Raw genomic sequence first — 22775 nt, forward strand, 5'->3', positions numbered from 1 at the left:
GACCCGCCATTACCGGTCTACTGCTCATGGTGCGCCGGAAGTCTCGGGGGCTACGTGCAGGGAACTTGCGTCATATCCGCCAGCCACAGCAGGCGCACGTGTCGTCTGCCGAGATGCAGTTTAAATGCTGTTAATAATGCATAGGGTACAGTTACCGCAGCCCCGTAGCATTGTTAAAATTGCTTCGACGGCATGCGTACCATACTCACGTATAACCAATTTCATCATCATCATCAGCCTGTTTTATGGCCGCTGCAGGACGAAGCCTCTCCCTGCGGTCTCCAATTATCCGTGTCCTGCGACAACCGATTCCAACTAGCGTCCGCGAATTGCCTAATTTCGTCGCACCACCTACTCTTCTGCCGTCCTCGACTGCGTTTCCCTTCTCTTGGTACCCATTCTGTAACCCTAATGGTCCAATGGTTATCTGACCGGCGCATTACATGGCCTGCCCAGCTCCATTTCTTTCTCTTGACGTCAATTAGAATATCTTCCATACCCGTTAGCTCTCCGATCCAAACCACTCTCTTTATGTCTCTTAACGTTATGCCTAGCAGTCTTCGTTTCATCGCTCTTTGCGCGGTTCTTAACTTGTTCTCAAGCTTCTTTGCCAGTCTCCAAGTCTCTGCCCCGTATGTCGGCACTGGTAGAATGCACTGATTATACGCCAATGTAGCCGAACTTAAATCTTCGTTGCAGTTTGAAGTGTAGCCAACTTGGCCACGTTACCGGTTCCCCTGCACTGTCTCAACGGCGTATCACGAAGCGGAAAATCGGCAGCGCTGGGTGCGAGAGATAACCGGACCGCTGTGCTTGTTACGTACGACGCTACGTGGCGCCTTGAGCGGCTCCGTATCTGGCGGTCAAGGGCCCGGAATGGACGAGCTCCGACTGCGCGATAGTGCAGTGAAAACTGCCGGGCGACACCAAGAAAGAAAGAAGAAAGTAAGGAAACCGCCTGGACGATAAGGGAACACTGTTAACGGTGCCTTGGAACTCCAGTTCGCTCGCGTCTTGCCGCACGCTTCAACGGTACGGAATCTTTCTTTTTTTGCCGGCTTTCTCGCGTCTGTGGTTTCCGTTTGTTTGCGTCACCACAGTCGGCCGGTTTCCTTATTACGCACGCGAATTAAGGGACGCGCATCTCTGCCGAATTCCCCCCCCCCCCCGTAAAGCTTGCGAATACGGGCTCGTTATGCGATATTGCGAATGTTTCGTCAAGTTTCGCCGAAAAGAAAAAAAATTGATTTTGTTCGGCGAAATAGTTTCGGTGGTCGACCTCTGCGACCATGTATATATATATATATATATATATATATATATATATATATATATATATATATATATAATTATCGTGCCCCGTCAGCGACCATCTGACCATCAAAGGAACCGGAAGCTTTCACTTACCAGTGTATAACAGAAGTTGCACTGGAGGACTTCAGAAATGCCCTTAACAAAGTTGACTGGACGCAAATTGCTGAGCTGGATAATGCAAATGATGCTTATAACGAATTCCTTGATATATTCAAACAAATCTACCAGTTTCACTTTCCCAATAAGACATATCAGCGGTCCCGTAAGAGTCGTAAACCTTGGATCACTCATGCCTTGCGCCAAGAAATAAAAATGAAAGATAAGTTATATAGAACGTTTTTGGCGACACGCACGGCTGATAATCTGAAGGCGTTCAAGCAGTTCCGAAATAAATTAACAAAGAAATTACGATCCGCTCGAAAGGACTATTGCTCTACATTTTTGGACATTAAAAGGGGTCGTCATGACTTACTTTGGTCCCGTCTAAACTCTTTGTTGCAACGCAACCAATCCCATGCCAGCGTACAGAGGTTGAAGATTAATGACAATGATTTAACTGGAATTGAGTTGGCTAATGCTTTTAATGATTTTTTTACGCAAATGCCAACCTATGGATCGCTTCCAGATGCATGTGAGTACATAAACTGTCGTAACGATAAAACAATGTTTCTAGAACCTGTTACAAGAGAGGAAGTTGTGTCAGTATTATTAAGCCAAAAGAATAGCAGATGCCGAGACATTGACGACCTTCAGATAGGACCAGTAAAATATGTTGCTGATATTGTAGCCCCCGCAGTTACACACATATTCAACCTCTGCTTATCTACATCTTCCTTTCCAGAAAAAATGCAGACCGCCAAAGTAACCGTCTTATTTAAAAAGGGCGACCAAAATGACTTAGGTAATTATAGACCTGTATCCATACTTCCTGTTTTTTCTAAAGCATTAGAAAAAGTTATGCACTCCAGGTTCACTAAATTTATTGACCAATGTAATTTGCTCACTCCATGTCAGTTCGGTTTTCGCAAAAATAAATCAACTGAGCTAGCACTTCTACATCAAAAAGAATATATTCTGTCCCAATTTGATAACAGAGCTTTCGTAATAGGTATATTTGTAGATTTTTCAAAGGCATTTGACTTGGTGAATCATGAATTACTCCTAAAGAAGTTATGGTACTATGGTATCCGAGGCCAGGCTGCAATGTTAATAAAATCATATCTTTCGCAAAGAAAACAAGCAGTTAGCTTACATAATGTACTATCAGAGGTAAAACCTATTATTTCTGGCGTCCCTCAAGGCAGCGTGTTAGGCCCACTTCTTTTCAATATATTCCTGAATGACATTGTTAACATTAACAAAAATGCCAAATTCATCATATACGCTGACGACACGAGTATTTTTTTTGCTGGGAAAAACATTCAGGATCTAATAGTGTCTTGCAATACAACAATGCTCACGCTGGAAAAATGGTCGAAATCTAATGATATGCGCGTGAATGAAAAGAAGACAAAAGCCGTAATATTTCGCCCGAAAAATAAGCCGGTTTCTATTCACAGTCATATTCTATATAATTCTCGACCTATAGAAATAGTTAATCATTTTAAATGCCTTGGAGTTATATTTTCTTCAACCATGTCATGGGAACACCAAGTAACTCACGTTGTCAAACAACTGGCTAGAGTAGTGGGCATGATTGGTTGCACACGGCACATTCTTCCGACGTCACTCAAACTAACTCTTTATCACGCACTTTTTTATTCTCACGTAAATTATTGTCATCTTGTATGGGGAACTGCAACACATTCTTGTCTTCGCAAAATACACATGCTGCAGAAAAGGGTCCTTCGCTACGCCTTCAATGTTAGCTATGGGTCACCCAGCAAAGGTCTCTTTCTTACAGCCGGTGTGGTCCAAATCTATGAATTATACCGATACCGGTTGAGCATTTCTTACAAAACAGAAATAAAAAATGGTACAAACCATATTCGACGATTGGCAAACTTGCAAGAGAAAACCACTAATTACCCTTTCAGACAACCCGAACAATGGATGGTGCCAACAGCACGCCTAAACTCCGGGCAAGAACGTTTGCAATTCACACTCCCTTCCCTTCTGAACGCTTATACATCTGCACATTTTGACTTATTCACCTGTACTCATAAGGTATTGCGTAGGATGTATATAGATGGTAGCTCCGAACAATTTTCATCTTCAATTGTGCCAAAATAAGTATTTGCTTCTGTATCTAATATTTCATGTATGAGAGTGTGATAAGTAACAACAATCCTTTTATCCCTGTGTTTACTCAGTACGCTTGAAGTGCTCTTGCGATGTATAGCATTACATTTTTGTTCTTTTGTTTCGTTTATACGACACCTGAAGTTGAGTCGTTGTTTGTCTTCTGCTGCTGCCTGTAAAATGGGGGCTGCGGCTTTGTCAAGCTGTATTTTTTACAGCTTTTTCTGCAGCTCCTCTGCCCATGTATCTTTGAGGCAGAAATAAACTTTATTATTATTATTATTATTATATATATACACAGCCTACAGACACGAAGGCTGAAATCAAGTGGTAAAGCCTATCATCTTGAAACGGAGGGCAGCACATAAAAGAAACACAAGACAAAGAAGAAGGAGGGCGATACAGATACAACTCTGCACGACACCCGCCGTGGTTGCTCAGTGGCCATGGTGTTGGGCTGCTCAGCACGCGGTCGCGGGATCGAATCCCGGCCACGGAGGCCGCATTTCGATGGGGGCGAAATGTGAACACACCCGTGTGTTCATATTTAGGTGCACGTTAAAGAACCCCAAGTGGTCTAAATTTCCCGAGTCCTTCACTAGAGCGTGCCTCATAATCAGAAAGTGGTTTTGGCACGTAAAATCCCATAATCTGCATTTCCTCCTCATATACTCCTCCTGCTGTTCAGCCGAAGTGCGGCGAGGAAGTGCTCCGAGTCGAGGACCGTTTGTTACTATGAGAGGGAGGGAGGGAGAGACGAGGTTGACAGCGGCTAGTCAAACTCCACCGCGCGGTATCGAGCTTCACGGTGAAGCCCGGTGCAAAAGATGTAAAAGAAAAATGGCGGCCGATGAGCGAGCCGCGTTAATGGCGGCTGCCGCTCGGTTCGCGGTACTATCCTCGTTCATGGGGAGCTTCGATCCGTGCGCGCTCGCTATCTCGTGGCATGCGCGTTGCCTTTTTCGCTCCGCGTTGTTGGCGAGAGGCACTTGGCTTTCCGACTTTCTATACACTCTTAAAACGGTTGCACCCTTTGGGGTGTATATTTGTCCCACAACGATAATCGTCATCTGCCTTGCTTGCGTTTCCTTTCCTGAAAACTCGGCGCTCGCTACTTTCCTGTCGAGAATGCTGCGTCACACTGATAACGCGCATGCCGTTCGTGGCTGGAAAGTACCGGGCTCGCAGCGTTAAAGAAAGGAAACGCGGGGAAGACAGATGACGATTATTGTTGTGGGACAAATTTACACCCCAAAGGGTGCAACTGTTTTTAGAGTGTAAAGAAAGGGTGTAGGAGAGAGACTTCGTGTCCAAACACGCACGCTAGATCTAATGGCGTTTTTCACTGGTCGATTCGGAGCAGGATTTTTTGCTCCGCGGCAACGAATCCGAATTTCACTGGTCGATCTGGAGCGGGTTCGCGCGTTCCACTGGTCGTTTCGGATCAACTCGCTCCGCGCCGGATCGCTCTCACTTGCTCCGCCGCCCAGACACGGATTCGGGCGGAAATAGGACGCGTCTCATGGCGTCACTTCCGTCTTCAAGCGAAATCGGTACCCGGTCGGTACGCACAACATTGTGTTGGGCATAGTTTGCGGAACCGGTTTGTGTCACGTGCACGCAGACTTCCTGTGTGATCTCCCGCGGAGCGTTCGTGCGCTCCACTGGCAGACTCGGATTGGTGAAAGCCGAGCGCTCGCTCGAGGATTCAGGCGGCTGCTCCAGATCGACCAGTGAAAAACGCCATAACTTGCGATTCTTCCGTCTCCGCAAGTCCCATCGCGTGCAACTCTCTTCCTGTTTCTTTTTTTTTGTTTCCCTTTACTATTTCCTGCGTGTCGAAATGTTCCGTGCCTTGTGAATTGCATACGCGCGTCGCAAGCCTTGATCGCCTGTCGTGCGCCCCCCCCCCCTCTCCCCCTCCCGCGCGTCTGTCCGCCTTCGTGATTTTATTATTATTATTGTTGTTGTTTCACCGCAGAGCTTTGCGTGTCCGGGCGCGCGCATCGTAATTACGTTCACCTATAAGTAGTGCGCTCACGCTCACATCGTTCAGACAACTCTCCGACGCGCGGACTGTACAACCTATGCACATGCTCAGGAACATGTATGCGCGCACTCACGGAAACGTGTGTACACATAAACACACATTCATTACTTATAAACACTCGCTTCCTCGCAGGAGCCACACGGACAAGCGCTAACACAGCGCGCCCGTACACATACACAAACGGGTTCATTAGAGAGCCCATTTACGGAGTTTTAGATAAGAGGACACACAGCGCGCGCGTACACATACACAAACGGGTTCATTAGAGAGCCCCTTTAGGGAGTTTTAGATAAGAGGACACACATCGCGCGCGTACGCATACACAAACGGGTTCATTAGAGAGCCCCTTTAGGGAGTTTTAGATAAGAGGACACACAGCGCGCGCGTACACATACACAAACGGGTTCATTAGAGAGCCCCTTTAGGGAGTTTTAGATAAGAGGACACACAGCGCGCGCGTACACATACACAAACGGGTTCATTAGAGAGCCCCTTTAGGGAGTTTTAGATAAGAGGACACACAGCGCGCGCGTACGCATACACAAACGGGTTCATTAGAGAGCCCCTTTAGGGAGTTTTAGATAAGAGGACACACAGCGCGCGCGTACACATACACAAAGGGGTTCATTAGAGAGCCCCTTTACGGAGTTTTAGATAAGAGGACACACAGCGCGCGCGTACACATACACAAGCGGGTTCATTAGAGAGCCCCTTTAGAGAGTTTTAGATAAGAGGACACACATCGCGCCCGTACGCATACACAAACGGGTTCATTAGAGAGCCCCTTTAGGGAGCTTTAGATAAGAGGACACACAGCGTGCGCGTACACATACAGGTTCATTAGAGAGCCCCTTTAGGGAGTTTTAGGTAAGAGGACACACAGCGCGCGCGTACACATACACAAAGGGGTTCATTAGAGAGCCCCTGTACGGAGTTTTAGATAAGAGGACACACAGCGCGCGCGTACACATACACAAACGGGTTCATTAGAGAGCCCCTTTAGAGAGTTTTAGATAAGAGGACACACATCGCGCCCGTACGCATACACAAACGGGTTCATTAGAGAGCCCCTTTAGGGAGCTTTAGATAAGAGGACACACAGCGTGCGCGTACACATACAGGTTCATTAGAGAGCCCCTTTAGGGAGTTTTAGGTAAGAGGACACAAGCTTCGGGGCCCCCTAGCGCTTGCGTCCTCCCGGACGCTTGCGTTCCCCTCATCTAAAACTCTCTATTCATGCGATTCCGACGGGTGCGGAACGCGAATGCTTATGCGTACCGCGCGTTCTGCATTTCGGCCCCATCGAAATGTGGCCGCCGCAGCGGCGTGCGATTCGGGTGCACATTAGAGAACCCCATGTGTAGTTGAAACGTAGTTGAAATTGATCCGGAGTCCTCCGATACGACATGCCTCGTGATCGGATTACAGTTTTCAAACGTGAACTCCCTCCTTCTCTCCTCCCTCCCCCATCCGACAACACCAATAAAGAATGATAATTATCGCGCCCACTAACACGCACATGCTGACGTACGTATACAGTCACCCGCAAACGTTTACGGGGCACGGGTTTCACGACGAATGCGGATTCCTGCTCTGTTGAGGCGTAGATGCTTTTAATTTAATGGATCACAGTGTAGTTAGCAGGAACTGCTACGGATCAACGCCTTTAATTAGAGGCTACGTGCACGGGCTTCGCGGAAATTCGGATCTTTCGCAAATCCCGCGCCTCGTAAACTTTTGCGGGTGACTGTACACGCGCAGTTTCGTTCCGTGTTCCCACGTCGTTTGTAATGTGTGTTTGTAAGCACGCAACTGTGCACTTGACCTCGGGAAGGGAATAATAGCACGAAGCGTGCGGCTTGTTTACCGCGAAAGGACGGCAACGACAACGACAGGGCCGGCCTGCCCCTTCCCGCTTCGCGGCGACGCGTTTTTTTTTTTCTCTTGCTTCCTCTGGCTCGATTCAGAGGCAGCCCGTATAATTTACTTCGTTGTGCAGAATTGCGTGCGCGCTGATTGCGGGGTATAGGACGTAGTCGGTGCTTTTTGTCTTCCCGCGTATACGACAATGAGTTATAGTGGCATGAGATCTCGTGCCTGTATCGCTAGCTGGGCCGGCTGCTATACGGATTATCGCTTGCCCGCACGAGTTGTCGTCGCTCGTTTTTCGTAGAATGGTGGGACGACGAGTATTTTTTTTTTTACCGTATACTCCTATATCTGTATGCGTGTCTACTCCCCCCCCCCCCTTCTTTTTAGCGTTACCGCATGTATTTCTTTCCTTTTTTTTGCTCGTGCTTGGAATTAATAAGCGCTTGCTTTGGTGTACGGTTTGTACCTCCCGCGTGGCCTTTTGATATACTTAGCGTCCGCGGCAGTTCAGATGCAGCACCCGAAGCTGACTCATCGATCACTCCGCTGAAAGGGCAGCGCCTAATGGTATACAGGGGAAGTCAGTATACTAATTAGTATTAGCTGTTATAATAGATTGCAGCTCGTTTGCATTCTCGTCTCCTCATATACATAGACGCGCGCATGGGCGGATCGCTAAATTTGGCTGCGGTGTGGGCCCTCGATCGCCTTAAGTGTTCTTGTGGAACATCTTCTCTCGCCTATAGTGCTGTTTCTCGCTGCCCGAGCGCCGTATGCGTGGCCGTGTAGATCGCTGCCGAGCGCCAGGTCGTGCGTTCGATACCCGCGGCCTATAGCTCCTTGCGATGGCGACGTGGTTCGAGAACGCTCGTTGGATTTGTGGGCATTGTGGATAAACAATGCCCGTGCCGTACTTAATTCGTAAATCCCCCCGCTGCTGCGTCCGTGGTAGCGACATTATTATTATTATTATTATTATTATTATTATTATTATTATTATTATTATTATTATTGAAAAGACATATATACCATTGAAAGCCAGAAAAAAAATGGCTGTGGCTTAGCTAAGGTTAAGCCCAGGATGCGAAGCTACTAGCCTTTATTTTAGTTGTTGAACCACTGTTTAGCCTGGTGAACTGCTGTTGCTTGGCTATGTTTGGTTCGGCTAGACGAAGAAACAACTCATGCAGGCGAGCGCACGAGCTGAGACCCGGCTATGTAGCTACGCGGCCGCAAGCGAGCGCACGAGTTGAGCCTCCGCTTTTGCGGCTGTTATGACGTCATATGGTAGCTACGCGGCCGCGCGCGGCGCAGCAAGGAAGAGCGTGGTTGTGCGGCTAGTATGCTTCGCATAAAAGAAAGCAGGGAGCAGTTCAGAAACTGCCACGTACCGGAAATGGCAGACACTTTCCTACTCTTCAGGAAGGGAATTATGCAGGCATAGAAATGGAAGAAGAAAAAATAATACAAGATGACAGATCTCAAGGGCGAAAGTTTGGAATCCAATTAGTGTTATTGCCACAGGCGTTTCTTTGTTCGTGCTCGACGGTTCAAAAGGTCACCACTAGTGGTTAGCACGTTCATTTCGGTGTGTAGCTCACGATCAGTGTAATGTTCCTTTGTCTTTTCGCCGATCCTTGCAGTTGTGCTATAGATATACGCTTCGATTCTCATTAGCGTTGTACTCCAGAGTGGGTTTTACGTCACCTTCGTCATCGCTGGATTGATTCCCTTTCCTTTCATACACAATGCGGCCGACACCGCGGCTGCTACGTACGTAGACGTCGTTTAATATTGACGTACACGTGTACTTCTTATATATATATATATATATATATATATATATATATATATATATATATATATATATATATGTATATATATAGTCACTACCACGTGACAATATATACGAGCGAGCGCCCGATATATAGCGAAAGTCGTTTCTCGCTCGATTTAACGCGTTTCTCGTTTATTGCGCGCGTGGCACCGGGGCGTTTATACAATCATTAAAAAAAAGAATGATAATAAATTACCCAGGTATTCCATCCCAAGTACAAAAAAACGAAATCTGGCTTCCCATTACGCTCGAGTCACGTGACTATACTATATCAGGGTGTCTACCAACCGGGAAAACCGGCAATTCTCAGGGATTTTGAGTAGTCTGGAAAAACTCAGGGAAAACTCAGGGAACTTGTGCTTCTATCAGGAAAAATTAGCTGTAATTTTTTTAGAGGGTTAAAAGTCGCGGTAATGCTGGCTCGAGAAACAGACAGGACTTGTAACGAATTGTCGTCAGCTGGAGGAGTTGCCAGTGTACAGTCAACGACCGACATTCCGGATTCCCGATAACTCGGACGGCTTCGCGGCACCACCACCTACCCCCAAGAGTCAATGTATCATAACGTCTGAAATTTCAGACGCAAGAACTCTTCGCCGTCCGATTTTCTAAACGTTTTTCGTTATCGCAGGTCCGAGACGGCATTAATGAAAACCACCACCGCTGCTATTTTGATTACCTCGCCGCCTTGAACCGGTGCTCTCGCACGCAGATCCGCTTGCAGCCGTAGCCACCACTGCAGCAACGCTAGGCCTAGCTGCTTCGACGTTCGCTGTTAAGCTTCTTGTCGTTCGGTGCCGTGTTTCTTCATTTCTCCGCTGACAGCAATAATTTTGTCTTCGAAGCTCGGAAAGCACGGCGCATTGCATAATGCTCTTTCCCAAAGTCTGCTTCGTCTCATTACAGTCATGTAACGCGGTGAAGCGTAACTAGCGTAGGAAGGGGCAATTGTCGCGGGACACTGTATGTATTCCTTAATTTTACACGTGTGCACCCGCCTTCACCTGTCACAGTAGGAGCACCGATATGCCTAATAAGTGCACTGACAGGCATTCAGAGCTTTTTCAGACGTACATGTGTCGATTTTAGCCCTTAAGAGCAGTAAAAGACGTGAATTTATTTTTTCGGGCTGCCTGATTTTTCGGAAGTTTTCGCGGCCCCTAGGGGGTCCGAAAAATTGGACGTTGACTGTAAATTGACCAAGAGTATTCTTCAAGTGGTCCGTGGGGCGAACGCGCGGCGAAAGGAGGACGAGAACAGAAAGGATCGACGCACTGAGGAATGAACGGGGAATTAAGTATGCGACCGCTTCTCTGAAGGAGCCTGCGCTCAAAAAACAAATTGTTGGCTGATGCTGAGATGCAGGTGTCCCTCATCCAAACCAAAATAAACTCTTCAAAGCAGTGAAACACAACACTGAGGCGTCTTGCGCGAGCTGAGAGTATGTCAGGACAGTAGCATGACACTGAACACAGTTGATAGAAATAGCTCATATTCGAAAATATTTGCTTCTGTATGCATCTCCTTTTTATTTGTACTAGAGAATGTCCAACTCGATTTGAAAATTTTTTCGAAGACATTTTATTTGCTGTGCATTTTAATAACCCCTCCCTTATATTCTATTTTTGAATAACATAAACACTACTCCTTAGTATTCAAATTGGATTAAGTCGGTTTTCTTTAAAATTTTTTCATGTGCTTACTAGAGAGTGACAGCATAGGGCGATATGGTTTCAGCGCAACTTGACATAAAACATAGTTCTGCATCACTCAGGGAAAACCTGGAAAACTCGGGGAATTTGGAAATGTCAACTTGGTAGACACCCTGTATATACACCGTCAAGGGCACCGCCGCGCGTTCGGCGGCTCAGTTGCTCGATTGCGTGTAGGTCACGTGCGTGTGTTATGCTGTGTTCTAACGTTTGCAGGTTGGTCGTTAGGCTTAGCGTATCGCTTCCCGTGTGTGTGTGTGTGTGTGTGTGTGTGTGTGTGTGTGTGTATATATATATATATATATATATATATATATATATATATATATATATATATATATATATATATATATATATATATATATATATATATATATATATATATATATGTCGCGTGCACTATACGGTCCAATGAGCTGCCGCTGCGCCGGCTCTCATTATTTTGCCCGTTTCGCCGCGCATGTTACGCGCACGCTGTACGCATTTGGCCATCAATCACTTTCGCAAACAAAGGGGGGGGGGGGGGGTGACTCTTTCTCGTCGCGTGCGGTGGGCTTGTTTTCGTTCGTTTGGCGTCTCTCTCTCTCCCACACTCATCTGTGTGCACCACACAAGCACGCACCTCCTCTTGTATGTATACTATATGTACACGCTCCTCGCGGTCTTCTGGGATCGCCTGTTTGTCTTTCGGCCGTGTTTGTCGAGCTTTCGCAACTGTGTACGGCTTATTTAGCTGCTTGGTTCCAGAGCGCTCACGAATACCTGTCCTCGTATATTATAGCATCCATCGTTATATATATATATATATATATATATATATATATATATATATATATATATATATATATATATATATATATATATATATATATATATATATATATATATATATATATAGAGAGAGAGAGAGAGAGAGAGAGAGAGAGAGAGGGAGAGAGACGCACACACACACACGCACACACACATTGTCTTCAGTCTTTCCTTTCGAGGCTTACTCGGACGCGATATATTACGGGAATGATTCATACCGGAAGTTACGTCGCGGTGCGCGTGAATCTGTGGTACACGGAAGTTGTTTACTCACGTTCTCGTCGATGCGCTTTCGAGCAATTTGGCGCTAAGTTGACCTGTATAGGCCTCTGCGTTTGTCACGGGCGGCGGGAAGCAACCTTGCAGTGCGATTCGAATTCCCATCGCGAACACGAGGAGATGATCGCTTGCTCCACATGCACGGACATGCGGCTTTCGGCATCTGTGTAACCGGGAGGAATGAAATGCCTTTCACGCGTTCGTAGCATATCAGTAGAGTGAGTGAGTGAGTGAAACAACTTTATTTGGTCCACTATGGACGTAAGCAAACTCCACGTCACCTGGCTAGGCCCACTCGGGGACCATCAGGTGAAACCTGACGGCCCCCTCGCGAGCCCTCTGGACTGCCAGGATTTGAGAGGTCGATCCTGGGCCCTAATTAGCGTCAACATTTCCTCTTGGGTGAAAGGGGGACCATATCAGTAGACAGTAAAAAACACATTTGAAAAGCGATTGCGTGCTGTCGCGGTATTCGGGTCTGAGGGGGGGGGGGGAGGCTGTACGAAGGTCGCCGAATGTCTAAGCTTAGTAGCAGAATTATCGATTCAATAAAGCGCCAATGGGGGCTTCAATGAATTGTCATATTAACCCACAAGTGTCCTCGGCAAACCTTGGCTATGTCCTGTTGCACCTTCGAAGCGCTGCTGGAGCAGATTAATACGGCAAGCATGATATCCTAGTATAGTCTATTTTTTTTACTCGTTTTTTTTTTCAGGCACGAAGTGATTCGTCAATGTTTACCCCGTTTTGACGTGACGATCTCTCTCTCTCTCTCTCTCCGTCATCGGAGTTGCGGAGTTTTGCTGCGTATTCGCCCCCCTCCTCGCCAGCAGCACCCTTTCCGCATTCCGAGCTGCATTGTGACGTCATGGAGGACGTGTTTCTTTCTTTTCTCGTGGGCTTTCGCGATAGCGAAGGAGAACAGCAGGAACGATCGTATAGTTCAAAGCAACAGGTCTGACCTTTTATTCGATGCATTGGAGCGTTTAGAGACAGCTGGAAGCAAAAGTAGACTTCAAGCGGGTCTATAGAAATAACCGAATAACCGAACAGATGTTATCTGATCGGAGGCTAAAGTCGAGGGAAAGGGTGAAATCTCACCCTCCGCTAAGTACGTTACACATTACTGGTCAGGTCTAGGTGGCGTGTCCGCCGCTGCCCGATTCAGCAGAAACTAAAATGCGTTTTTTTTTTAACCATCGCGAACAGGAGATCATCTCTTCTTCCACGTACACGTAGATGCAGCTTTCGGATTCTATGTAAAACCGGGATAAATGAAGTGCCTTTCGCGCGTTCGTAGCATATCAGTAGACAATTAAAAAAAAAAACACCTCTGAAAAGCGCGATTGTGTGCTATGCTGTGTTCGCGTCTGAGGGAGGGAGGAGGCGGGGGGGGGGCAGCCTTTATCCATCCATGCGTGGCTCTTCGAGCGCACGTTTTAAGGAAGCCCGGTTGGTCAGACTTAAGCTGGAGTTGCTCCGATAGGGCGCGCTTCACAATCAAATCGTGGCTTTGGCACCTAAAACATTCAGAATTTGACTGATTTAGTGCGGGCGTGTTGGGTGATTGTTGATATACCTGAGAAAAATTAGCGCTAAATCAGACGAGCGCTGAGGAAGAGAAATTACGCTCTCGGTTGCGTATGTGTCAGCCGTTTAGTACGCAACCGAAATGTTCACTTGCGCGCAACCACCCTCCCATTGTCTATGTTGTTTTTCGTAAAGACTGCATTTTGAAAAAAATATATATATATATATTTTTAGTGACGCCTTCCAGGACAGCCGATATTAAAATTTTGCAAATCGTCCGTCCGAGCGATCACGGACCGCAGGAGCGAGATGTCGTCCTGCTTGATTGCGGGGATGAGAAAGAAGGCATCACGTGTATATACGTTCACGGAAACTCTCTACGCAATGTCTTCGTCGGACAGTATACTTTCTCTCTCTCTCTCTCTCTCTTGGTGGTCCTTTTCAATTTGTGTGAGCAGTCAACTTGTTACGCGCTGTCGTCCGTGTCACTTCGTTTGTCAGCTGCACAGTTTTTTCATGTTCATTTTTTTGCGAGCTGTATTTTATTGTGGATTGTCTGCGTAGTTGCCTAGCCGAGTTCTAAAGAGGCTTGTTTTAGGGAGGGGTAAGCGGTATTTTCCGCCAGGGAAGCCGCCCGCTCCGCTCCAAATTCGCTAAAAGACCGTGCAGTGCAGATGGAAACCGCGGTTGCGTCAGCCAACCAAAAAACAAAGTCGGATGAAAGGCATATTTCATCACTATCCGATTATTACGCCACTAATGCGCCACATTAGCCGCCTCTGACGGCCCTCTGTGCAATGCCGACGAGATAAATGCTTCGCGGAGGTGTTAGTAGCTCGCAGTGGGGGGAGAGCGCCGTCCTACAAAAGTCTGCGGAAGAGCTCGGCAGGCCCTCGTCACTGATTGGCCATCGCGAGCCCCTGTAGCCTCCGCTGCGCTGCACGGAACTGACCGGACGCAGTGCAGTAGAAAAGACATAGAAACGGCCGGTGTATAACGGTGGGTCGAGGGCCTGGAAGTGGCCACTTTGATAGCTGGCGTACGGGAGCGGCTTGTCTTATCTTGTCTTGTCTTGTCCTGACTTGTCGGTAATCGAGACGCGCGATGGTCTTCAGTGCCGCGACACTACGCTCGTTACCGTGTTGCTTCTCGCGTTGGGAGAATTACGTTCGAGTGACTCTCTCTCTCTCTCTCTCTGTTTGCTCCCTTCCACTGCATGTTGGCGATAACGAGATTTCCCGGGATTTGGAAGTACACCGTCTGCGTAACATTGCGCACATGCGATAGCGCAAGAGATTTTCCCAGCCTTTTGAAACCCCGCCTGTCGTTTTCTTTCTTTTTTTTTTTTGCGTCGCTTCGCCTCCGAAAGTGAGTCGCGAAGAGTTGGGAGGACCTCTTGAGCGAACGTACTCATCGTGTTTAAATCTACAGTGAATAACTGTTTTGCCGCGCTACGTTATTTCTCTTTTTTCTTTCGGAACGCGTTTACACGAACAAAAATTTTCAATCACTTAGGTATCTTTACGTGGTTTGAATGCGAAAGCATTATGACTTCTCTAAATAATTGGTTACGTCCATGATGAGTGACGTCATGTATTGTCACGTGACCTTCGCAACTCTACCGTAATCTGCCCTAATTAATCCACCTTGCTCTCATTTGTACCAACCTTAACCCACTATAATTCACCTTTATTCACTTCACCACCTAGCTTGTTCTGACTTTAATTCTATATAACTACTGACGCCATACAAGACGTTGTTGACGTCACTGACGATGATCTTTGTTACCACTCGTTGCTGACGACGCCGGCTTTTCTGCCTCATGTTACATGTAATGCTTTCGCATTAATAACGATCCCACGCCGGGAAACGTAATGCGTCTGACCAAGTCCCAATTCGCCACATGGCATAAAAAAATGAAGCGTTCTTCCATTATTTTTTCTCTCCCTCCTATTTATTGTTTAGCATGTAGCAGCACATAGAGACGCCGAACTTAGCACCACGCTTTGTTGAAGCTTTTCACCGGTTCTTCAACTCAGACCTCTAGCCGGTTTACACCGACGTGAAGCGTCCCTTCTGTGTCGGTTATGGCTTGGAGTTGCCTTCACGAATGCCTACTCAGCACTAACTGGAATGGCTGATCGTCCTGCACGTGATGTTTGCTAATGCGAGGAGAACATTGAACACTTATTGTGCCATTGTCCCCAATTTCAAGCACAAAGACCATCTTTGTCCAACACATTAAGGAAATTAGATGATCGTCCTCTGAGTGAACAGATGTTACTAGAGCACCGTCCCGACCGATCATCGGCTCAGAAGGCAGTGAAGGCACTTTTATGCTTTCTCAGAACTTCTGGTTTGCGCGAGCGGCTTTGACTCAAGTGCTGTCCGTACACGTATCTACACCTTCTCTCTCCCTTCTCTCGCTACCCCATCTCCCTTCCCCCAGCGTAGGGTAGCCAACCAGACTATTGACTGGTTAACATCTCTGCCTTCCTATATTACTCTCTCTCTCTCTCTCTCGCCGGTTCTGACGAAATACACGGGATCAAAATTTTCGCGTGCGCATCAACGGTTCAAATTTTGGGAGCCATGCCAAACAACGTTCCTACAAAACAGTCACCGATCAACACCAATACCCATAAAGCAATAGATCAACAATAAACACAGAACACACGGTGAGTGATCAAACTATCTTTAGTGTATTTCACCAAGTTTGAGTATCTTTTTTTTCGGCTTCGACTGTATAATATGCTTTACATAACGGAGGTTGGCAGCTAGGTCTATTGCTCTGAATATGAGTCACGAGGTTTGCTACTACGGCCTCCCCCTGAAAAGAGCCTCCTGGCCCTGCGCTTGTAACAGATGCTAATCTCACGCATGTCGCATGTCGGGATGTTCGGGTACTTTTTTTTTTCTTTTTCGCGCGACCGGCAGTACATGCTCTAACGTGTGCATCTTCCCGAAGGAAAGGATGAAAAAAAAAAAGTGGTGTTAATGTGAGTGACAGCTCTTCCTTATTCCCTCGATTCTGTGCCTTCGCTTGTGTATACATACGTGCGGAGTTGTGTACCTGCGGCTTATAACCGCCTGAATGAGGCTTTTCACCCCGCGTATCCCAACAGCGAGGGTATACCTGCGGCGGACACGAATCCCGTGGTAATCGATCGAAATGCTTTCACTTTTTGCTTTTTTTTTAACGCGCGTGTGTCACCGAGTGACATCGAATGGCGCATGTATAACGCGAGCGTACTGTCGTTCTTACCCTCCCCCTCCACCCTTTCTTCTTTTTCGACGTGTGCAGAGAGAGAGAGAAATTGGTGGGGCGTATATGTGTACGTGCGAGCTGTGACCGCGCACATACATAACAACGAGAACGTCTTTGGAGACAAAAAAAAAGAAAAAGCCTGCCACCTGTTGACATTTTACATCTGTCACTCCGAACCGTATATATAGCTACGCCTTCCTCCCGAACCGCGCGTTTGTACATTTCGTTACTCCCTCCTCTCCCCCTCTCCCGCACGTGCATGCACTGATGCGTGCATTATGTTCCCCGGTGGACGCCGTTACTTTGCGCGGATCCGCGGTTTTGCGTGCAGCACTTGCTGCGCGTGTAAGCGACGTGTCAACGAGGTATACGCGTTGCAGCGGCCAGAGGTCGCTGTACGGCGCCCTCATTCAAGCGACGATTGAAGCATTGGTAGAAGAAAAATCAGGGGCGAGAATAGACCTTTCCACAAATTGCAGCGCCGCGCCATCCCCTAGCGGATCCGCGCAAAGCATGATGGGAGAACGGAGCGGTCGTCTCCCCCTTTTTCTATGCTCGCCTGCCGGCTGCTGTCAGATGTTGCGTTGTTCTGCCGCAGTTTTCTGGCCTTGTGCGTCTTCTCGTGCGTGTTGTTGGTGTTGCTTAGTAATATCTAGCAGTGGGCTGTAGTGGTGGTTATCGGTTAATCTTTCTGTAGTTTTGTGGTGCTTTTTAGACGTTCGACATGCCCGCAAAGGAGAATCGCGGTGGCGGTCAAACATGTTGCGTGCCCGGCTGTAGCAACAACACAAGAAAGGACAAAAACATATCATTCCATTTAATGGAGTTCTCCGCAAAACTCAGCTGTTTAGTCCACGGTCCTTTCGGGAGACTCAGTGATAGTGGCTGAACATTTTCCACGGCTTGCAGTGGTGCCTGGAAGATAGAGAAATCAATGATACCTTCTAGGAGTAACCATTTGATTACTTATGTAAACGTACATATGAAGGTTTTTTGCAACTAAAATAAGTCACTGATAAGCAACGAAAATTTCTTTCAAGGCTCTACGATGGGAGGCACTAATATGTATACTCTAGGCAATCAGTGAAGTGAAGAAATTCTGTTGCCATTGAAAACCTGCGAGGTTAACACAAAACTTCATCAGTAGTTTACTTTCTTTTAATGCTTCAGCACTTGTAAAGAAACATTTTACTTCACTACTCTGCAGACACCAAGAGCAAAGAAAACTATCTGTACATTTATAGAACGAAAATTTTAACAATTTAATATTGTTCTTGGTAATGGGAAGTAACTTTTATTAGCTATTACAGAACTGGAGTCCGAATATTTTCACTGAAAATTAATTTCTGCGCTCGCTCTAGGTTTGAAAGTTAACATCGTACTTGGCTCACGATAGCATTTCAAGAACCACTGTCTCGAGAGTGGCACTTTTGATGCAAGCATCGTACTTGTATAATCGCAGCGCGGTGTAGCGAACATGGACAGAACCGCACAGAGTTTTTTCCATGTTCCAGAAATATCCAACCAACCTGCCTAACCTACTTTCATCGCACGCAATATGCGTATGGGCGCGATCAAATGCGACATCACATCACACGCCCAAGTGGTGGCTGAAGCGCTTGCGGCGAAACCTTCGCCCTCCTCTTGCACGGACACTTATTCGCGTCGGAAAAGGTAGTTATAGCATTCCGAATATATGGCAGCAACGTTGCAAGCTCATGCAGTTGCTGCTGAAGTGGAAACAACACGACCTCGAACGATCAGTACCAGACCAAGCTGTCTGATGACTTGTAAACAGCAGCAGCAACGAAACACAGACCTGCAAGCTGGGCATAATCATTTCGAAGTATGCATTTATGTCCCGCGTACAGCAGCGGAGCAATGCGCAAATGTGCGGCGAGGGCTCGATGTAACATGCAGTGGAAAAACGCCGGTCTTTGCGTCTACTTACCGTGTTCGGCTGGTGATCCATGGCGGCAGAACGCAACATCCAACTGTGTCATGCCATGCAAAGGAACAGCAGACACAACAGGAAGACCAAGAAACAGCGATGACGACGACATGGCTGAGAAACTCTTTTCGGTGACCGGGCGCAGTCGTAGAGGCGGACGGAAACACGCGAGCGCGGCGCGGCGGCGCTCCGTTTTCCCAGAGTGCTTTGCGCGGCCGCTTGGTGGCGCGGCGGAATTTGTGAAAAGGTCCATTGGTAGAACTGGAGTCGCTGCAAGTGTAGGTACTGATGGAGTGTGTATAGTGAGAGGGGTTTTAAAAGCTAAGGTCGAGATCAAGTGCGCAAACGACTACAGATAGCCTTAGACGTAGTAAAACCTGGTTAAATCGATCAGGCTAGGGGGCTGTTTGTTCCGCCCCGCTTCAAAGGAGATGGTCAATGATCATCATCATCATCATCATCATCATCATCATATAGACCACCTTAACGTCGCCGACCCCAGCCGCTAGGGATGCATAGAAAACGAGATGACCAGTATTTCACCGACGACAGTATGGCGGCTTTTATTTTTCTTTTGCCGCACTTGTTGCGAATCTTGCTTTGCGGAAAGTATTACTGTTTTTATAGAATGCCCTTTTATTATTATTTTTTTAATCATTTGAGACAGTACTCGCTGAGACACCCAAGCACCACCCGGCTTCATCGTATCATACGTCTGAATATTGCGCAGCGCAATATTCAGGGATGTTCGTGGAATTCCCTAGAACGCTCGCGCTTGTAATCTCGATCGAAAGGACGCGCCGAGTCACGCTCAGCCTGCGCTACTTTGACATTTCTCTACGTCTCGGATATCGCTGCATCGCAACGACCGATCGGAGGTTTCACCGCGAATGCTTAAGCGCGTTCCTCCCGTTTTGCTTTCGCCGCTTGCTATATACGTATACGGCTGTCATATCCTGGCGCTGCTCTCAGCTGTGTATAAACAAGAACGTTTTATGCGACGTCGCTTGTATGCAGGTCCGTGGTCATAAAAAAAAAAGAACTGCAATTCCTGGTAGAGCCACTTCGCGACAGCGATAACCTGTGGCATGTAGGCAATTTTCTTATACGACGGCAAAAAAGAAAGAGCTCAGGACTGATAGCGTGCTTGAATCAGCTGTCCGGGGCGCTGCAGGCATAGCAGTGACACAGTACTGGCTCTGTAGCACGTCATGGCCTGGAGGAGGTCTATATATACTGTCTCGCCCGACTCTGTGCAGTGTAGCGAAAGCCGCAGGTCTTGTCCTCCAACCAGGAACGAGAACCGGCTGCCTGGTTCGGAGGAAGGGAGGACGCCGGAGGGCTGGGCGGTTTACGCGCGCCGTCAAGCCTTCTGTGATCTTGCAGTTCCGTTCAGTCGACCCCGTACACGACCGTATTAGAGGCTGGTGGTGGAAGAGCCCTTCTGTGGTTCCCCGTGCCTTTTCGAACTGAGAGACACAGAGAGAGAGAAGCTTATTTGAAAATTGTGCAGAAACCATCCAAGAATATTGTGAAAAGGAAGCAAAGTTTCTTCCCGCTCCTCTGGCGTCATGGCGTCCACGCGATAACGCCGAGCATCACGTCATATCGCCTTTTCAAACTTACGTTCCTGTTTTTGCTACAGTCAGTCATTGCCTTAGCGTGCGGGGCCGCCGCCTTCGCCGAAGCACAAGGTTCGCCTAAAGCCCCTCCATCCACGTGCTTTAGGTTCGCCAAGCTCTGTCGTGATATGGGTGCCTGTCTGACCAATCAGCGAGGTCCGGAGAAAGTGACGCCTTTCCCTCTCCCCCGATGACCTTTACATTCTGTCGGCTGGCTCCGACTCTTTGAAAGCACTCTTCACTTACCTACGGCGCTCATAGTACCTTGCTGGTGAAGCAGCGCACAGACACGGACACAGTGAAGACAAGCAGGAATAGACGACACTTGCTGCACTCGCAACTATTTTCGTCGTATATCCTGCTTCACCAGCAATGTACTATGATCACTCACCAACTAGCCCAACTTTCCACGTTACTGAACCTACGGCGCTGCCGTCTGCTCAATCTGCCAGCGGAGAAATTCCGGCCACTGATCGCCAAAAAACCTGTCAAAGAATAACAAAATCCGCAGTTTCGCCCGAAATGCGAAGCATCAATTGGGAAGGCAAATTAGTGGACAGCTATACGAAGTGAGGATAGTAGCTTTATCGGCCGTGTAAACTTGTAAACATCGGCAAACTAACTAAATTGACAAGCATGGTGTCACGCGCGTACAACCAAACGTGGAACACATCTCACTCGATGACCGCGGAAACTCGCTGTCGAGACGGTGGAGTGAGGAAGCACGGCAGCAGCAGCGAGCGAATTGGCCTTCGTGCTGCCCCTCGCGTCAGCGCAAACTAAGCCGCGAAAACGCAGCGCGCGGCGGACTCGCATTGCTTTCAAGATACAGCCAGCGGCCCGGGCGGTCGCCCCCGTCCCTACGCTCCCCCCGGAGACCGGTGCGCGACGTAAGACGGCGCGATTCCTCCCCGCTTCCCTCCCTTGCGTGAGCTAGATTGAGCCGCGATCGCTGGCTCACCCTTGCACATGCAGCGTATACGGCGCGCGGCGATTACCTTACCGCCCTTGGATTTTTTGCGGAACCTCACGGCGACGGCAGAAATGCGCCTGGGGTGTCCGTATAATTGCTATCGCAATAAACAAGGAGCCGGTCGTATAGCCTTTCTGGTCCTAGATTAAATCAATATTACTCCTCGGTAGGTTCAGCAGCAATCTGTCGTCGATGATTCCTCGGCGGGTCGCAGTCTTTCCTGGAAAGATCCAGTCGTTCAAGGTGCGAAATTCGGTCGCGTTTGTGTGTGTTCGGGTTATAAATAGCGACACACCACCAGGCACAACAAGGACCAAGTGCGTGACCGTTCTTAATCCCATTACATCTCCGTCGACGCTTTCTTCCGAAGATCCGTTTCCCGACGCTGTCGTCGCGCTGCACGGATTTGCCGGTACGGGGCGCCGCGATCTCCTTCCCGCGCCTCTCGGGCCGCTGGCATAGTGGCGCCCCCTTTACCGTTTCTTCTTGGGAAAACGCGTGCGGTGGCGCGCGCGGCGCCTGGCGGCCAAGGGGCTTCACTGGCGGCTCCCTCTTTGTTGCGCGTTGTTGGGGTGCGTGACAAATTCATCTCTGCGGCCTGTGTGTGTGTTTGTCACTAGGTGCGCTTTCTCCCTCGCGCGTGTACGGTGTTGTTTGCTTCCACGTGTGTTTGTGCCGGGCAACCTTTAACGGGGCGCGTCTCGCAGCGAGACCGGGGAACGGGGGGGGGGGGGGGGGAGACGAGGGTGACGGACAGGTCTCCGTTGTCGCGCCCATTGTCATGGTGATTTTCGGCTCAATGCGCGTCGGACGGCCGGAGGGGCGCCGCGCTTCTCCTCAGGAACGCTGCGGCAAGATTCTGGGTCAAAAAAAGAAGGGAAGAATGAAAGCTAGAGAGACGAGCGCGTAGCGGCATCTGGTGGAGAACAGATGGCAGAACTCGGTCGCGAGACTAGCCGGGAACCCCGTTTTGGTGCCGTAGTGTACAGGCACGGATGAGATGATGATCGTGGCCTTTTGCTACAATTAGGTAAAGAAGGACGTAATAAAGTGAGGTCTAACGTCCCAAAAGCAACGCGCGTTTTTTTTTTTGAGAGACGCGGCCGTGGAGGGCTGCGTATTAACCTTTGACCACGTGGTGTGTCCCTTAACGCGCTCCTATAAATCCAAGTTACAGTTTAGCGGATGATTATAGCTATGGGGGCTTGTTGTTACGGCATATCTTTTTTTGTTGTAGGGCAAGGTGAATAAGGACAACAGAAAGGCACATCTGACACACACAGCGCTAACTTTCAACAACAGATAGATTTCCCGTT

The 22775-nt window shown here is 48.1% G+C and overlaps 1 protein-coding gene across 1 annotated transcript in view; it reads left to right on the forward strand.

Moving 5' to 3' along the window:
• LOC139051027 (steroid hormone receptor ERR1-like) overlaps positions 1-22775 on the forward strand; it is a 141640-nt gene that overhangs the window by 20042 nt on the left and 98823 nt on the right. The window lies entirely within an intron of this gene.

The sequence above is a fragment of the Dermacentor albipictus genome, chromosome 10 (genome assembly GCF_038994185.2).
Source record: "Dermacentor albipictus isolate Rhodes 1998 colony chromosome 10, USDA_Dalb.pri_finalv2, whole genome shotgun sequence".
NCBI lineage: Eukaryota > Metazoa > Arthropoda > Arachnida > Ixodida > Ixodidae > Dermacentor > Dermacentor albipictus.